This window comes from Apium graveolens, unplaced genomic scaffold, assembly GCF_009905375.1.
Source record: "Apium graveolens cultivar Ventura unplaced genomic scaffold, ASM990537v1 ctg2072, whole genome shotgun sequence".
Lineage (NCBI taxonomy): Eukaryota > Viridiplantae > Streptophyta > Magnoliopsida > Apiales > Apiaceae > Apium > Apium graveolens.
In genome coordinates this window covers 47,254-63,746 of record NW_027417518.1, presented here as the reverse complement: position 1 = coordinate 63,746, position 16,493 = coordinate 47,254, and the positions used below count along the sequence as shown (strand labels likewise).

The following is a 16,493-nucleotide window of genomic DNA, read 5'->3' as shown; positions in this document are numbered from 1 at the left end:
AAATTCACAGACTTTTGAATACCATCCGATTTTGATGGACTTTTAAAAATTCAAATTGAATAATGTCGTCAAATTTTGGTAGATTTTTTAAAATCTAAATTGAATACACTCAGATTTTAAAAGATTTTCTAATCACTATTAAATACCATCAGATTTTAAAAGATTTTTTAAAATCTTAATTGAATGCCCCTTCATTTCAAAAACCCAGATAAATATTTCAAAATCTTGATTGAATACACCCCTCTTAAACATAAATAGACACACACACCCCTTATTTTTGACAAGATTCAAACCCACAAAAAGGCTAAACCAAGAGGTGTTGGGTTACCGTATTATGTTTATGTATTATATAAGTGATATCTATATTCTATTTTTTGCTCCCAATATACTTTGGATTTGAAAACACTACATAGGTATGTTCTTTACATGGTTGTTTTTTAATTATTGTTATTTGATCTGTAACAAAAGCTAATTATGGATAGGTTCCCAGAAAAAGAACAATACTAAACCTCTGCAAAGGACGTGAACATGGTCCACAGTATTGGTGAAAGTGAAGCAGAGATCCCATATAATGTTTGACTACAATTGCTAGCGAGCGTAGCGGTAGAAATTATGACATCTGATCAACCTCAACTACCGGAAACCTCTCAAGCATCACAGAGAAAGTACACTTCATTTGAGCGAGAAACTTCAGGTGCACTTATATCCCTATATATTTGCTTTCTTCTTTTTACATTGGATTATAAATTGGACGAGAAATTGAAATTTAGGAAAACTTCCTCGCTATTGTTTCCAAATCTATACTATTATATACAATAATAACCGGAATGAGGTATAATTTGGTATATTTTTTTTGGTTGGTTTGGTTATCCCCATTTATGACCGTCGGATCTTTTTAATCAATGATTAGTACAGTTAGATTCAAATATTAAAAAAATATACACTACTCAAACAAATATTTATATTATTATTTATACACTACTAAATTTTTCAGGTTCGAATTGTGCCAACAACAAATATTATAATGAAGATCAGTGCGTCCATGGGTTGTAAAGCTAGTTGTAGTTAAAATACAATACTTATTTAACTAACAACAATTAATCATGCCAGGTTTCGAAACTGATGTTGTTGTAGAAGAGGTTGATAAAGCTTTGAATGTGTTCACTGATGTCATTGACAGTGACGACGAAAGAGAAAACAAAAAAACCCGTCCAATGAAAGAATTGATATGGATGGAGAATAAGGTATCTGCTGGAAAAGGTATCGGAACTCAAACTCTGCAACAAACAAGGGAAAGGCCTTCTTCAAGCAATGGTAATTATACCCATTCTGAGGTCCAAGTAAATGATCATATATTAATATTGTTTGCTAATTATACATTGTTAACTTGAACGGTCTATAATTAAATGTAATCTTGACGTTCACAGGACAAGAGTTCTTTAGAGCTCAAGGGAGCAGAAAAGCAAAGAGATCTTGTCCTTTCATGCCTAATATAAATCCAGTTTCAACTAAGCATGCAAAAACTACTGGTAGGTGTTGTCACCGTTTAAGAAAATGTCTCAGTCACAATAAATGTGCTCCTTTTAATTGTTTAAGCCATAATTATTTACTCAAATAAAGTTTGTATGCATGGTTGCAGGATCTGTTTCTCATCCACTGATATCCCAGAAATCAAATTACCAGAAATAATTTATTTAAGTTGGAAGTCAGGGAAAGTATTGAGCATGGGCATGGTTGGACACAACAACAATAACATTTCTTCAATGGAATCCCCTAGCCACATGAAAGTGGGAATGTTCTTTAGATAGGCCATTAGTTTCTAAAAAATTATTTGTTTGGATATTGTAGATAACTAAAAACTTCTAGCAAGTGTTCAGATTTGCTTTATTGTAACTATCCTTAGTTTGATAGTAAAGGAAATTATTTATAAATATTTAAGTAACTGTATCAATAAATATGAAAAGAAAAATATGATAAAAGTGATTATCAAATAAGTTGTAATAATGGAAATAGGAAATAAACACAATACCAAATAAAAAATGAATATGTCAAATTTTACTCTCTCATGCACACAAATATTAAGTTCATTTAAGTGCATGATTAAAACACATAGAAAATTGTATTGGAGGAAAATAATCACATCATTATTAATATATGGGTTAAGTTTTATTAATATATGGGTTAAGTTAAACAATCGTAGGACTAGATTCCTTTTAAAATTTTATCTAATAGTTATTTTCAAGGATACCGATGAGAATGGACTAGTATTTTTAAAAAATTTCTATTTTATATCCGTTTTACATGCAATTATAGTGAAGGGGTAAAATTTATTTAAAAAATGATTTATCATAGTGTAATAAATAATATTTACTCCAAGTATTACACAGGATTAAAATCTCTAATAATTTTTTGTATAACTAATATTTAGATTACAAAAGTTTAAAGTAATAATTAATAACATTACATAGACATAGAGTATAACGGTAAGGTGGGATTAAGTTTTGCAAGTTAGTGGTTTGACTTAGATGATGCATATCAATAAATTATTTTTAAATATAACAAACACATGAACAAATATGTCACGTGGTGTAGGGCTGCTCATGGGTTAACTAACCCGCAAAACCCAACCCATCCCAACCCTAAAGTGAACGGTTCAAACCGAGTCGTTGGGTTAGTTGGGTTAGTTGGGTTATTTTTTACTTGGGTGGTTTATAATGGGCTGGTTAGATTTTACCTATTTGAAACGCTAAACCAACCCAACCTGTTTTTATTAAAAAGCCCATCGCATTTCAAATTTATTATACGCGGCCCATTTCAATTCCATTACATACCCTAACAAAGAAACCTAGGAAATATCTGTATGTTAATAATTTCAGTATACAACTTATAATTCTAGTGGTGGCACTCTAACTCCTCACCTTGCAAATGCTTGAAACTATATAATTCATGCAATTAACCTTGAAAAACTCTACTTGAAGTTAAAAGGAAACCTGAATAACAGAGGCGAACTGAATAATATACATAGATGTACGGAAATATTTAGAGAAGCAAACTTGAAAAATGTTGCTAATAATTTTTTTTTTGAAACTAGAAGATATTATTAAGCCATCAAACTGTCACTTACAAGATGCTCCAACACTGAATGTGGAGGAGTCGGAAAATCAATAAAGCAATTAACATCACAAGGTACTCTAGCAACTAAATGAGCTACCTTGTTAGCTTGCTTTTTAACAAATGAGAGCACAATATCTCTACAAGCTCTCAAAATAGTATGACATTCCTGGAACACTACACCGGCTTCCAAATAATTCTATGAATCCTTGTTAATGGCTTGGACTAAGATCAGAGAATCACTCTCAACATCCATATGTCGCATACCCAACAAACTCTCCCATCTGATAGCTTCTAAAATTGTTGTAGCCTCCGTTTCCACAACTGGCACTACACCTGCAAATTTATGTAATCTTGCAGCAATGAATTTACCCTCATGATCCCTCATGAACACCGGTGCATAGCACATGTTGTAAAGATAGTTGTAGTTAAAATACAATACTTTTTAACTAACAACAATTAATCATGCCAGGTTTCGAAACTGATGCTGTTGTAGAAGAGGGTGATAAAGCTTTGAATGTGTTCACTGATGTCATTGACAGTGACGACGAAAGAGAGTACAAAAAAACCCGTCCAATGAAAGAATTGTTATGGGTGGAGAACAAGGCACCTCTTGGAAAAGGTATCGGAACTCAAACTCTACAACAAACAGGGGAAAGGCCTTCTTCAAGCAATGGTAATAATACCCATTCTGAAGTCCAAGTAAATGATGGTATACTAACACTACAACATATTTGCAATCATACAACTATTTTTTGCCGTTGTGTGAAAGGTAGAGTTTCCGTTGTCTATCCAACACTCGTGTGATCGAAGGTTGGACAACGGTTATTTATACACTTGTAATAAGCGAGATTCAACAATATTTTTTAATACTGGTTACAATCAAGAATTCACAACGGTTGCTCTGTATTAACCATTGTTAGGAAATTCTTTAAATAACAGTTTCTTTATTCCACTATTGTCTACCTAACTTAAAAATAATGGTTTTGTAGAAAAACCATTGTTGTTAACTTATTCGATGTTTTTATAAACAACAGTTTATAAACTTCTTTTAACTAGTTAAAACCGTTATCATAAATGTTTTTCGTTTAAAAGACAATGATGTAAAATATTTAAACCATTGCAAAGAATATCAAAAGACAACAGTTTTTTCAAAAAAAATATATGCAATGAGACATACAACGGTTTTCATCATTTTTTAAGTAGGTTTCACACAACTGTTTACAAAATTCATCTTATTATTTAAAATAAATCAATTTTAAAATAAAATGATATTATATTAATTCAATTGTTACTTCAAAATTAAAATTAAATTTATAATACAAAGGTTCTCTACAAGAATTACAACTATAACTTCAAATCTATTTCTAAACATTCTTATTAAGATACACTATAACTAATTTGCATACATATTCCGTTGTTTTTGCCTAAAAAGCAAGAGAATGTTCACTCCATTGGCAGGCCTAGTCCTAGTACTTGTTCTTGCCCATCATGTTCTTGTTCCAAATATCATACATGTAGGTTTGCTGCATCAACAATTACACGCATATGAGAAGAATATATAGAATTTCGAGAATAGTTAAAATGGAGGCAGAAGGAAATAGAAAATAATGAGTAAAACCTGCAATCTATATGCCCATATGCAATATTCCACATACATAAGGCAAGAAACTTGAATCGAGGAATTAGTTACAAATAAACACAACTCATTAAGTATTTTTTGGAAAGAAAATAATGTGCTAATAGATAACGCTACTATAGTTTCATAGGGGCAGGGATAGGTTCCACTAATGCAGTACACTAAAACGCTCCTTCATTCCTCCAAATTAAAACACAAAGAGGAAAAAGTGAATTCTTAATTATGAATTCACGGAAAAAGATCAACTATCAAAACCTACAAAGATTTTATAAGTGGCAAATATATGGACATCGTATTACTAGATCATAAGTCAATGACCACAAAGAAAAAATGATGCCTTGAACACCAAAGATATGCTGCCAAACATCTAGAATTGACATGACCCTTGCAGAGCCAAATTCCCTTCTCAATCCATGTCTAATTAAGCTCAGGCTTACCAACACAAAATTATACTTTAACACCCATCAGGGCAAGTCATACTTGCAGTACGTCATCTTACTTTTATTTGCTAATTTATACAATAAATCATGCATATTGTGTACATTTTCGACAGTCATCTAAAAATTTGTAAGCTCCACAACTTGCCAATACTAATGACTTGCTTACAAGACTTTTTGAAAAAATTCCAACTGTTAAATATATATATATATATATAAACTTACCATCCTCGGCTTGGAGTTCAGTGTAAGAAACAAAAGGTTTTTCTCTGTTCTTTTACTTTTTTTTAGCAACATCCATTGGCCTGGATGCACCCCCTGTGCAGCAACATCTGCACAACACATAGCCACCAGGTAAATACACATGAAACCAATGCACCAAAAATAGGAGTATAAAATTTATACATTGAAAGAAATCAAAAGGTATCATAACTGGAATAAAAATAATTTGACTAACTAGTAACTAGAACCTTAGCTATTATTTTGGTCGATTTTTTGGAGAAATTCCTAAAAAATGAATGTAATATCCTAAGCACTTCCATTAATATCTTAGCTATTATTTTGGTCGATTTTTTGTTTAATTCTAAGTCTATTTTGATTGATGAATATTAGATAACTAAAAGTAAAAGAACAACAAGGAAATTAAATTAGTTAAATTTATTTTTTTTGAGTTGATACAATTTCTTTTACTTTGTATTCTGCACAGGGCTGTCTATTTGTTGTTCTTACACATGAAGATATATATTGAGTAGGAGATAGAGCTACACTTATTTTACAGATGGACTACCTTGTAGATATTTTAGTAATGGCAGAACCTTTTCCCACTGGTTTTGCAACTGATGTGCATGGACAGGTACTTTTATTCTCAAATTTTATTTTTTGGCAGAAACTAATTGCTAGTAAAAATCAGTTGTCAATGCTACTCTATTCATAAAAAAATAGATAAAAATTTTACATGTAATGATTCATAATTTATCTATTTATTTCATGTGGACAGAGAGAGATAGAGAGAGGGAGGGGATCACCTTTGTGCTGCAACTTTTTTCTGAATGAGGTGATGCTTTATGTGATAAACTCAACCTTGCTCTTCTTTGTCCACCTAGTAGTGTTATCATCCAGAAGATACAAATCAATTATCGGTTCATCAAGTAATCCAGGAGTAGATTAAACCATTACAGAAATAGAATCTTGATATTCAACAGGGTCTGCCCTAGTACTCATTTCAGTAAAGTATTTAGATTTCACAATTTGGGATAAACAACATACATCTCAATTAAACAAGACATCAAAACAAAAGTGTTATAAGACAATAATAATATAATAATCAGCCAGAAAAAGGCATCGTGCTCAATTAGAACAACTCCAAGTACAAAGAGACGCTCAATTTATAAAAACTTGTTATTTCGAGAGTAACCAACTCTAGCCGAAAATTTGAAAATGGTACGAAAACTCTGATATCTAGTTACTTACATTGATGAGTTCCTCATCGAAAATAGCCTCAGCTTCGAAATCCAGAGCTACATCTCCAACCAGAGGAGAAACAGAGCTTATTATACACCTAGTTCTAAAAAAACCATCTCAAAATATAACATAAAATTGTAAAGGACTCAATTAACTTACTAATTCCAACGAATTAAAGATTGGGCTCCTCTTAAAAACCTCCAATCAAACTAATTGTAAAACTAATTACATTACCCACGCTACACCAAGAAAGACTACCAAGACATGCCTGAATCAATTCTCTGACATGCTTCTAGCTGTGTATGGGCTGTCGCCCCACGAGGATCTTGCCTACAAGAGAGCCTTCGCCATGGGAGCCTTCCTCTAGACTGACTTTGATTGGCATTCCTCTGCAAACCCTACATAATCTATCACTGTACTTATGTACTTCTGCTTAAAATAAAGTAGTATGTATGTAGTACTACTACAGATGCCAAGCTTCTTGTAATTCACATAAATTGGCTATTTGAAATAAAAATTACTCTGGATTTAAGTCACAAATTACTCTGGATAACTGAAACAGAGGTTTAAGATAATAGTGATGAACATACCGGGTTATGGCAATCAGTAGTGTCCATTTCGTCCTTCTACTACACCCAAAATGCTTAACCTCCATAACTTTATGCCGAAACATTAATTAAAACCCAATTACAAATAGGAGAATGAAAAAAAGAAAACAGCCCCAAATCGAAGAAAAGTACACATAAATCGATGTGGGTGTGTATGAAGTGTATTGGTTCTGGTTGTAAGATTGAGAGAGAGGGAGATAGAGGGGGAGAGACGGAGAGAAGGAGAGAGAAGGAGAGAAGGGGAAACATTGAGAAGGGAGATTGTATGATGAGATTGAATAGCGGCGGCCGGGTATGATGTTTAGGGATTGAGAAAGAAGGGGGGAAACCAAATCTGAGAAGGGGGAAATGAAATATTGGCCGATGGAGGGAACCTAATCTTAGTCATGATTTAGTAAAAAAATATCAAATTTACAAGTAGCTGCATTTAAATAATAATAACATCAAATAATTTTCAGTATAAAAATTGAAAATTGAAAATTATTTTTTACAGTATTAAATGTAATAACATTAACATTCTACAAGATCATCGGAAAAAAATCTTTTTAAAAATTAATCTTGTAAATCAGGAACGAGTCTCGTTGTCGGGAGGGGTAGTTTTACCGGATTTTTCTAATCCTGACATGCAAGATGAAGTTCATATTTTTTAATAATTTTTTTATATGACTAAAATTGATATATCTTAACATCCGTATGGTTGGATCGTCGAACAAATCATTTTAAAAATTAATCTTGTAAATCTGGAACGAGTCTCGTTCTCGGGAAGGGTACTTTTACCGGATTTTTCTAATCCTGACATGCAAGATTAAGTTCATATTTTTTAATAATTTTTTCATATGACTAAAATTGATATATATCTTAACATCCGTACGGTTGGATCGACGAAAAAATCATTTTAAAAATTAATCTTGTAAATCAGGAACGAGTCTCGTTGTCGGGAGGGGTACTTTTACCGGATTTTTCTAATCCTGACATGCAAGATGAAGTTCATATTTTTTAATAATTTTTTCATATGACTAAAATTGATATATCTTAACATCCGTATGGTTAGATCGTCGAAAAAATCATTTTAAAATTAATCTTGTAAATTGGGAACGAGTCTCGTTGTCGGGAGGGGTACTTTTACCGGATTTTTCTAATCCTGACATGCAAGATGAAGTTCATATTTTTTAATAATTTTTTCATATGACTAAAATTGATATATATTAACATCCGTATGGTTGGATCGTCGAAAAAATCATTTTAAAAATTAATCTTGTAAATCGGGAACGAGTCTCGTTGTTGGGAGGGGTACTTTTACCGGATTTTTCTAATCCTGACATGCAAGATGAAGTTCATATTTTTTAATAATTTTTTCATATGACTAAACTTGATATATCTTAAAATCCGTACGGTTGGATTGTCGAAAAAATCATTTTAAAAATTAATCTTGTAAATCGGGAACGAGTCTCGTTGTCGGGAGGGGTACTTTTACCGGATTTTTCTAATCCTGACATGCAAGATGAAGTTCATATTTTTAATAATTTTTTCATATGACTAAAATTGATATATGTTAACATCGGTACGGTTGGATCGTCGAAAAAATCATTTTAAAAATTAATCTTGTAAATCGGGAACGAGTCTCGTTGTTGGGAGGAGTACTTTTACCGGATTTTTCTAATCCTGACATGCAAGATGAAGTTCATATTTTTTAATAATTTTTTCATATGACTAAAATTGATATATCTTAACATCCGTACGGTTGGATCGTCGAAAAAATCATTTTAAAAATTAATCTTGTAAATGGGAACGAGTCTCGTTGTCGGGAGGGGTACTTTTACCGGATTTTTCTAATCCTGACATGGAAGATTAAGTTCATATTTTTTAATAATTTTTTCATATGACTAAAATTGATATATCTTAACATCCGTACGGTTGGATCGTCGAAAAAATCATTTTAAAAATTAATCTTGTAAATCGGGAACGAGTCTCGTTGTTGGGAGGGGTACTTTTACCGGATTTTTCTAATCCTGACATGCAAGATGAAGTTCATATTTTTTAATAATTTTTTCATATGACTAAAATTGATATATCTTAACATCCGTATGGTTGGATCGTCGAAAAAATCATTTTAAAAATTAATCTTGTAAATCGGGAACGAGTCTCGTTGTCGGGAGGGGTACTTTTACCGGATTTTTCTAATCCTGACATGCAAGATGAAGTTCATATTTTTTAATAATTTTTTCATATGACTAAAATTGATATATATTAACATCCGTATGGTTGGATCGTCGAAAAAATCATTTTAAAAATTAATCTTGTAAATCGGGAACGAGTCTCGTTGTTGGGAGGGGTACTTTTACCGGATTTTTCTAATCCTGACATGCAAGATGAAGTTCATATTTTTTAATAATTTTTTCATATGACTAAACTTGATATATCTTAAAATCCGTACGGTTGGATTGTCGAAAAAATCATTTTAAAAATTAATCTTGTAAATCGGGAACGAGTCTCGTTGTCGGGAGGGGTACTTTTACCGGATTTTTCTAATCCTGACATGCAAGATGAAGTTCATATTTTTTAATAATTTTTTCATATGACTAAAATTGATATATGTTAACATCGGTACGGTTGGATCGTCGAAAAAATCATTTTAAAAATTAATCTTGTAAATCGGGAACGAGTCTCGTTGTCGGGAGGAGTACTTTTACCGGATTTTTCTAATCCTGACATGCAAGATGAAGTTCATATTTTTTAATAATTTTTTCATATGACTAAAATTGATATATCTTAACATCCGTACGGTTGGATCGTCGAAAAAATCATTTTAAAAATTAATCTTGTAAATGGGAACGAGTCTCGTTGTCGGGAGGGGTACTTTTACCGGATTTTTCTAATCCTGACATGGAAGATTAAGTTCATATTTTTTAATAATTTTTTCATATGACTAAAATTGATATATCTTAACATCCGTACGGTTGGATCGTCGAAAAAATCATTTTAAAAATTAATCTTGTAAATCGGGAACGAGTCTCGTTGTCGGGAGGGGTACTTTTACCGGATTTTTCTAATCCTGACATGCAAGATGAAGTTCATATTTTTTAATAATTTTTTCATATGACTAAAATTGATATATCTTAACATCCGTACGGTTGGATCGTCGAAAAAATCATTTTAAAAATTAATCTTGTAAATGGGAACGAGTCTCGTTGTCGGGAGGGGTACTTTTACCGGATTTTTCTAATCCTGACATGCAAGATGAAGTTCATATTTTTTAATAATTTTTTCATATGACTAAAATTGATATATCTTAACATCCGTACGGTTGGATCGTCGAAAAAATCATTTTAAAAATTAATCTTGTAAATCGGGAACGAGTCTCGTTGTCGGGAGGGGTACTTTTACCGGATTTTTCTAATCCTGACATGCAAGATGAAGTTCATATTTTTTAATAATTTTTTCATATGACTAAAATTGATATATATTAACATCCGTATGGTTGGATCGTCGAAAAAATCATTTTAAAAATTAATCTTGTAAATCGGGAACGAGTCTCGTTGTTGGGAGGGGTACTTTTACCGGATTTTTCTAATCCTGACATGCAAGATGAAGTTCATATTTTTTAATAATTTTTTCATATGACTAAACTTGATATATCTTAAAATCCGTACGGTTGGATTGTCGAAAAAATCATTTTAAAAATTAATCTTGTAAATCGGGAACGAGTCTCGTTGTCGGGAGGGGTACTTTTACCGGATTTTTCTAATCCTGACATGCAAGATGAAGTTCATATTTTTTAATAATTTTTTCATATGACTAAAATTGATATATGTTAACATCGGTACGGTTGGATCGTCGAAAAAATCATTTTAAAAATTAATCTTGTAAATCGGGAACGAGTCTCGTTGTCGGGAGGAGTACTTTTACCGGATTTTTCTAATCCTGACATGCAAGATGAAGTTCATATTTTTTAATAATTTTTTCATATGACTAAAATTGATATATCTTAACATCCGTACGGTTGGATCGTCGAAAAAATCATTTTAAAAATTAATCTTGTAAATGGGAACGAGTCTCGTTGTCGGGAGGGGTACTTTTACCGGATTTTTCTAATCCTGACATGGAAGATTAAGTTCATATTTTTTAATAATTTTTTCATATGACTAAAATTGATATATCTTAACATCCGTACGGTTGGATCGTCGAAAAAATCATTTTAAAAATTAATCTTGTAAATCGGGAACGAGTCTCGTTGTCGGGAGGGGTACTTTTACCGGATTTTTCTAATCCTGACATGCAAGATGAAGTTCATATTTTTTAATAATTTTTTCATATGACTAAAATTGATATATCTTAACATCCGTACGGTTGGATCGTCGAAAAAATCATTTTAAAAATTAATCTTGTAAATCGGGAAAGAGTCTCGTTGTCGGGAGGGGTACTTTTACCGGATTTTTCTAATCCTGACATGCAAGATGAAGTTCATATTTTTTAATAATTTTTTCATATGACTAAAATTGAAATATCTTAACATCCGTACGGTCGCATCATCGAAAAAATCATTTTAAAAATTAATCTTGTAAATCGGGAACGAGTTTCGTTGTCGGGAGTGGTACTTTTACCAGATTTTTCCAATCCTGACATGCAAGATGAAGTTCATATTTTTTAATAATTTTTTCATATGACTAAAATTGATATATCTTAACATCCGTATGGTTAGATCGTCGAAAAAATCATTTTAAAAATTAATATTGTAAATCGGGAACGAGTCTCGTTGTCGGGAGGGGTACTTTTACCGGATTTTTCTAATCCTGACATGCAAGATGAAGTTCATATTTTTTAATAATTTTTTCATATGACTAAACTTGATATATCTTAAAATCCGTACGGTTGGATCGTCGAAAAAATCATTTTAAAAATTAATCTTGTAAATCGGGAACGAGTCTCGTTGTCGGGAGGGGTACTTTTACCGAATTTTTCTAATCCTGACATGCAAGATGAAGTTCATATTTTTTAATAATTTTTTCATATGACTAAAATTGATATATGTTAACATCGGTACGGTTGGATCGTCGAAAAAATCATTTTAAAAATTAATCTTGTAAATCGGGAACGAGTCTCGTTTTCGGGAGGAGTACTTTTACCGGATTTTTCTAATCCTGACATGCAAGATGAAGTTCATATTTTTTAATAATTTTTTCATATGACTAAAATTGATATATCTTAACATCCGTACGGTTGGATCGTCGAAAAAATCATTTTAAAAATTAATCTTGTAAATCGGGAACGAGTCTCGTTGTCGGGAGGGGTACTTTTACCAGATTTTTCTAATTCTGACATGGAAGATTAAGTTCATATTTTTTAATAATTTTTTCATATGACTAAAATTGATATATCTTAACATCCGTACGGTTAGATCGTCAAAAAAATCATTTTAAAAATTAATCTTGTAAATCGGGAACGAGTCTCGTTGTCGGGAGGGGTACTTTTACCGGATTTTTCTAATCCTGACATGCAAGATGAAGTTTATATTTTTTAATAATTTTTTCATATGACTAAAATTAATATATGTTAACATCCGTACGGTTGAATCATCGAAAAAATCATTTTAAAAAATTAATCTTGTAAATCGGGAACGAGTCTCGTTGTTGGGAGGGGTACTTTTACCGGATTTTTCTAATCCTGACATGCAAGATGAAGTTCATATTTTTTAATAATTTTTTCATATGACTAAAATTGAAATATCTTAACATTCGTACGGTCGGATCATCGAAAAAATCATTTTAAAAATTAATCTTGTAAATCGGGAACGAGTTTCGTTGTCGGGAGTGGTACTTTTACCAGATTTTTCCAATCCTGACATGCAAGATGAAGTTCATATTTTTTAATAATTTTTTCATATGACTAAAATTGATATATCTTAACATCCGTAAGGTTAGATCGTCGAAAAAATCATTTTAAAAATTAATCTTGTAAATCGGGAACGAGTCTCGTTGTCGGGAGGGGTACTTTTACCGGATTTTTCTAATCCTGACATGCAAGATGAAGTTCATATTTTTTAATAATTTTTTCATATGACTAAAATTGATATATCTTAACATCCGTACGGTTGGATCGTCGAAAAAATCATTTTAAAAATTAATCTTGTAAATCGGGAACGAGTCTCGTTGTCGGGAGGGGTACTTTTACCGGATTTTTCTAATCCTGACATGCAAGATGAAGTTCATATTTTTTAATAATTTTTTCATATGACTAAACTTGATATATCTTAAAATCCGTACGGTTGGATCGTCGAAAAAATCATTTTAAAAATTAATCTTGTAAATCGGGAACGAGTCTCGTTGTCGGGAGGGGTACTTTTACCGGATTTTTCTAATCCTGACATGCAAGATGAAGTTCATATTTTTTAATAATTTTTTCATATGACTAAACTTGATATATCTTAAAATCCGTACGGTTGGATCGTCGAAAAAATCATTTTAAAAATTAATCTTGTAAATCGGGAACGAGTCTCGTTGTCGGGAGGGGTACTTTTACCGGATTTTTCTAATCCTGACATGCAAGATGAAGTTCATATTTTTTAATAATTTTTTCATATGACTAAAATTGATATATGTTAACATCGGTACGGTTGGATCGTCGAAAAAATCATTTTAAAAATTAATCTTGTAAATCGGGAACGAGTCTCGTTGTCGGGAGGAGTACTTTTACCGGATTTTTCTAATCCTGACATGCAAGATGAAGTTCATATTTTTTAATAATTTTTTCATATGACTAAAATTGATATATCTTAACATCCGTACGGTTGGATCGTCGAAAAAATCATTTTAAAAATTAATCTTGTAAATCGGGAATGAGTCTCTTTGTCGGGAGGGGTACTTTTACCGGATTTTTCTAAACCTGACATGGAAGATTAAGTTCATATTTTTTAATAATTTTTTCATATGACTAAAATTGATATATCTTAACATCCGTACGGTTAGATCGTCGAAAAAATCATTTGAAAAATTAATCTTGTAAATCGGGAACGAGTCTCGTTGTCGGGAGGGGTACTTTTACCGGATTTTTCTAATCCTGACATGCAAGATGAAGTTTATATTTTTTAATAATTTTTTCATATGACTAAAATTGATATATGTTAACATCCGTACGGTTGAATCATCGAAAAAATCATTTTAAAAAATTAACCTTGTAAATCGGGAACGAGTCTCGTTGTTGGGAGGGGTACTTATACCGGATTTTTCTAATCCTGACATGCAAGATGAAGTTCATATTTTTTAATAATTTTTTCATATGACTAAAATTGAAATATCTTAACATCCGTACGGTCGGATCATCGAAAAAATCATTTTAAAAATTAATCTTGTAAATCGGGAACGAGTTTCGTTGTCGGGAGTGGTACTTTTACCAGATTTTTCCAATCCTGACATGCAAGATGAAGTTCATATTTTTTAATAATTTTTTCATATGACTAAAATTGATATATCTTAACATCCGTACGGTTGGATCGTCGAAAAAATCATTTTAGAAATTAATCTTGTAAACCGGAAATCTCATTTATAGAGTAATACTTTTACAATGGTTTCCTTGAAACACCATTGTGTAAAGATAAAATAAGATAACGCTTTTTTTATTATAAAACCGTTGTGTGAGCATATCATCTTTTTTCAATCTAACGGCTAATATCTAATCTCATTTCAATCAAGGGCTATCATTCAGACACTTCAGCAATCCGAGTAAAATGTTTACAACCAATCATGGGGTGCCACCTCATCAGGTGGTGCCCATTGAAATTATAAAATAACTATTTCAGACAACTGTTTTGTTCCGTTGTATGAAGTTTTCTAAGACAACCCTTGTAAAAACTGTTGTGTGAATTACACAACGTAATATCTAAAAGCTTGTATGAGACCAACTAAGACAACACTTTTGTTTTAACATAAAACCGTTGTATAAGAATTCGGCTATTTTTCGATCTAACGGCCAATGTCAAATCTCATATCAATGAAGGGCTCTCATTTCGCCACGTCAGCAATCCTTGTGAATGATTTACCACCTATCACGTGCTGCCACCTCAATACGTGGTACCCATTGAAATTCTTCAGACAACGGTTTCATTCCGTTGTTTGATGGTTTAGAGGACAACCTTTCTAAAAAACCGTTGTCTCAATTACACAATGTAATGTTAAAACCGTTGTCTTATATCCCTATACGTTAACATAGTAACAACGGTTTGTAATCGTTATGTTAAAGATCTACAACAACACTATATTTAAAAAACTGTTGTTTGACTCGATGAGAGGATACAACTTGTACAACAGTTTAAAAAAGATGAATATTCGTTGTTTGTTCTGAAGCTCACATAACTGTTTTTTCTGTAAAATCAATTCACCGTTGTATGATTTTTTAGGACGACAGTTTTTTTTTTAACCGTTGTTTGTCAAGTGTTGTCTGATTGCAAATTTCTTGTAGTGTAATATTGTTGGCTAATACATTGTTAACTTAAACGGTCTATACGTTCACAGGACAAGAGTTCGTTAGAGCTCAAGGGAGCAGAAAAGCAAAGAGATCTTGTCCTTTCTTGCCCAATGAAAATCCAGTTTCAACTAAGCATGCAAAGGCTACTGGTAAATCAAGTCTTGTCTCCCTTTAAAGATATGTCTTGGTCACAATAATGTTCTCCTTTTAATTGATTAAGAGATAATTATTTACTCAGATAAAGTTTGAATGCATGGTTTGCAGGATTTGTTTCTCCTCCACTGATATCCCGAAAATCAAATTACCAGAAATAATTGATTTAAGTTGGAAGTCACGGAAAGTATCGAGGATGGGCATGGTTGGACACAACAATATTATTTCTGCAGTGAAATCCCAAGCTAGATAAAAGTGGGAATGTTCTTTAGATAAACCATTAGTTTCAATATTATTGTTATCATGTAAGTTATAATAATGGAAATAGCTAATAAACACAATACCACATAAAAAATGAATATGCCAAATTTTACTCTCATACGACACACATATTAAGTTCATGATTAAAACACATAAAAATTATTTGTTTTAGAGGATTTAATACCGAAATTCTAATCCGAGGAAAATAATCACATCATTATTAATACATGAGTTAAGTTTTATTAGTATATGGGTTAATTTATACGATCATGGGACTATATTCCTTTTAAGATTTGATCTAATAGTTATTTTCAAGGATACCCATGAAAATGGACTAATATTCTTTAAATTTTCCAATTATAGTGC

At 31.8% G+C, this 16,493-nt stretch overlaps 1 long non-coding RNA gene across 1 annotated transcript; it reads right to left on the bottom strand.

The window, feature by feature from the left end:
• Positions 1-4,503: 4,503 nt before the first annotated feature.
• On the bottom strand, positions 4,504-6,281 carry LOC141700306 (uncharacterized). Its single transcript, XR_012566282.1, has 3 exons — positions 6,213-6,281; positions 5,413-5,519; positions 4,504-4,637 (listed from the first exon to the last, which is right to left on the bottom strand). It is a non-coding gene; the product is annotated as an uncharacterized LOC141700306 (long non-coding RNA).
• Between the last annotated feature and the right edge of the window lie 10,212 nt (positions 6,282-16,493).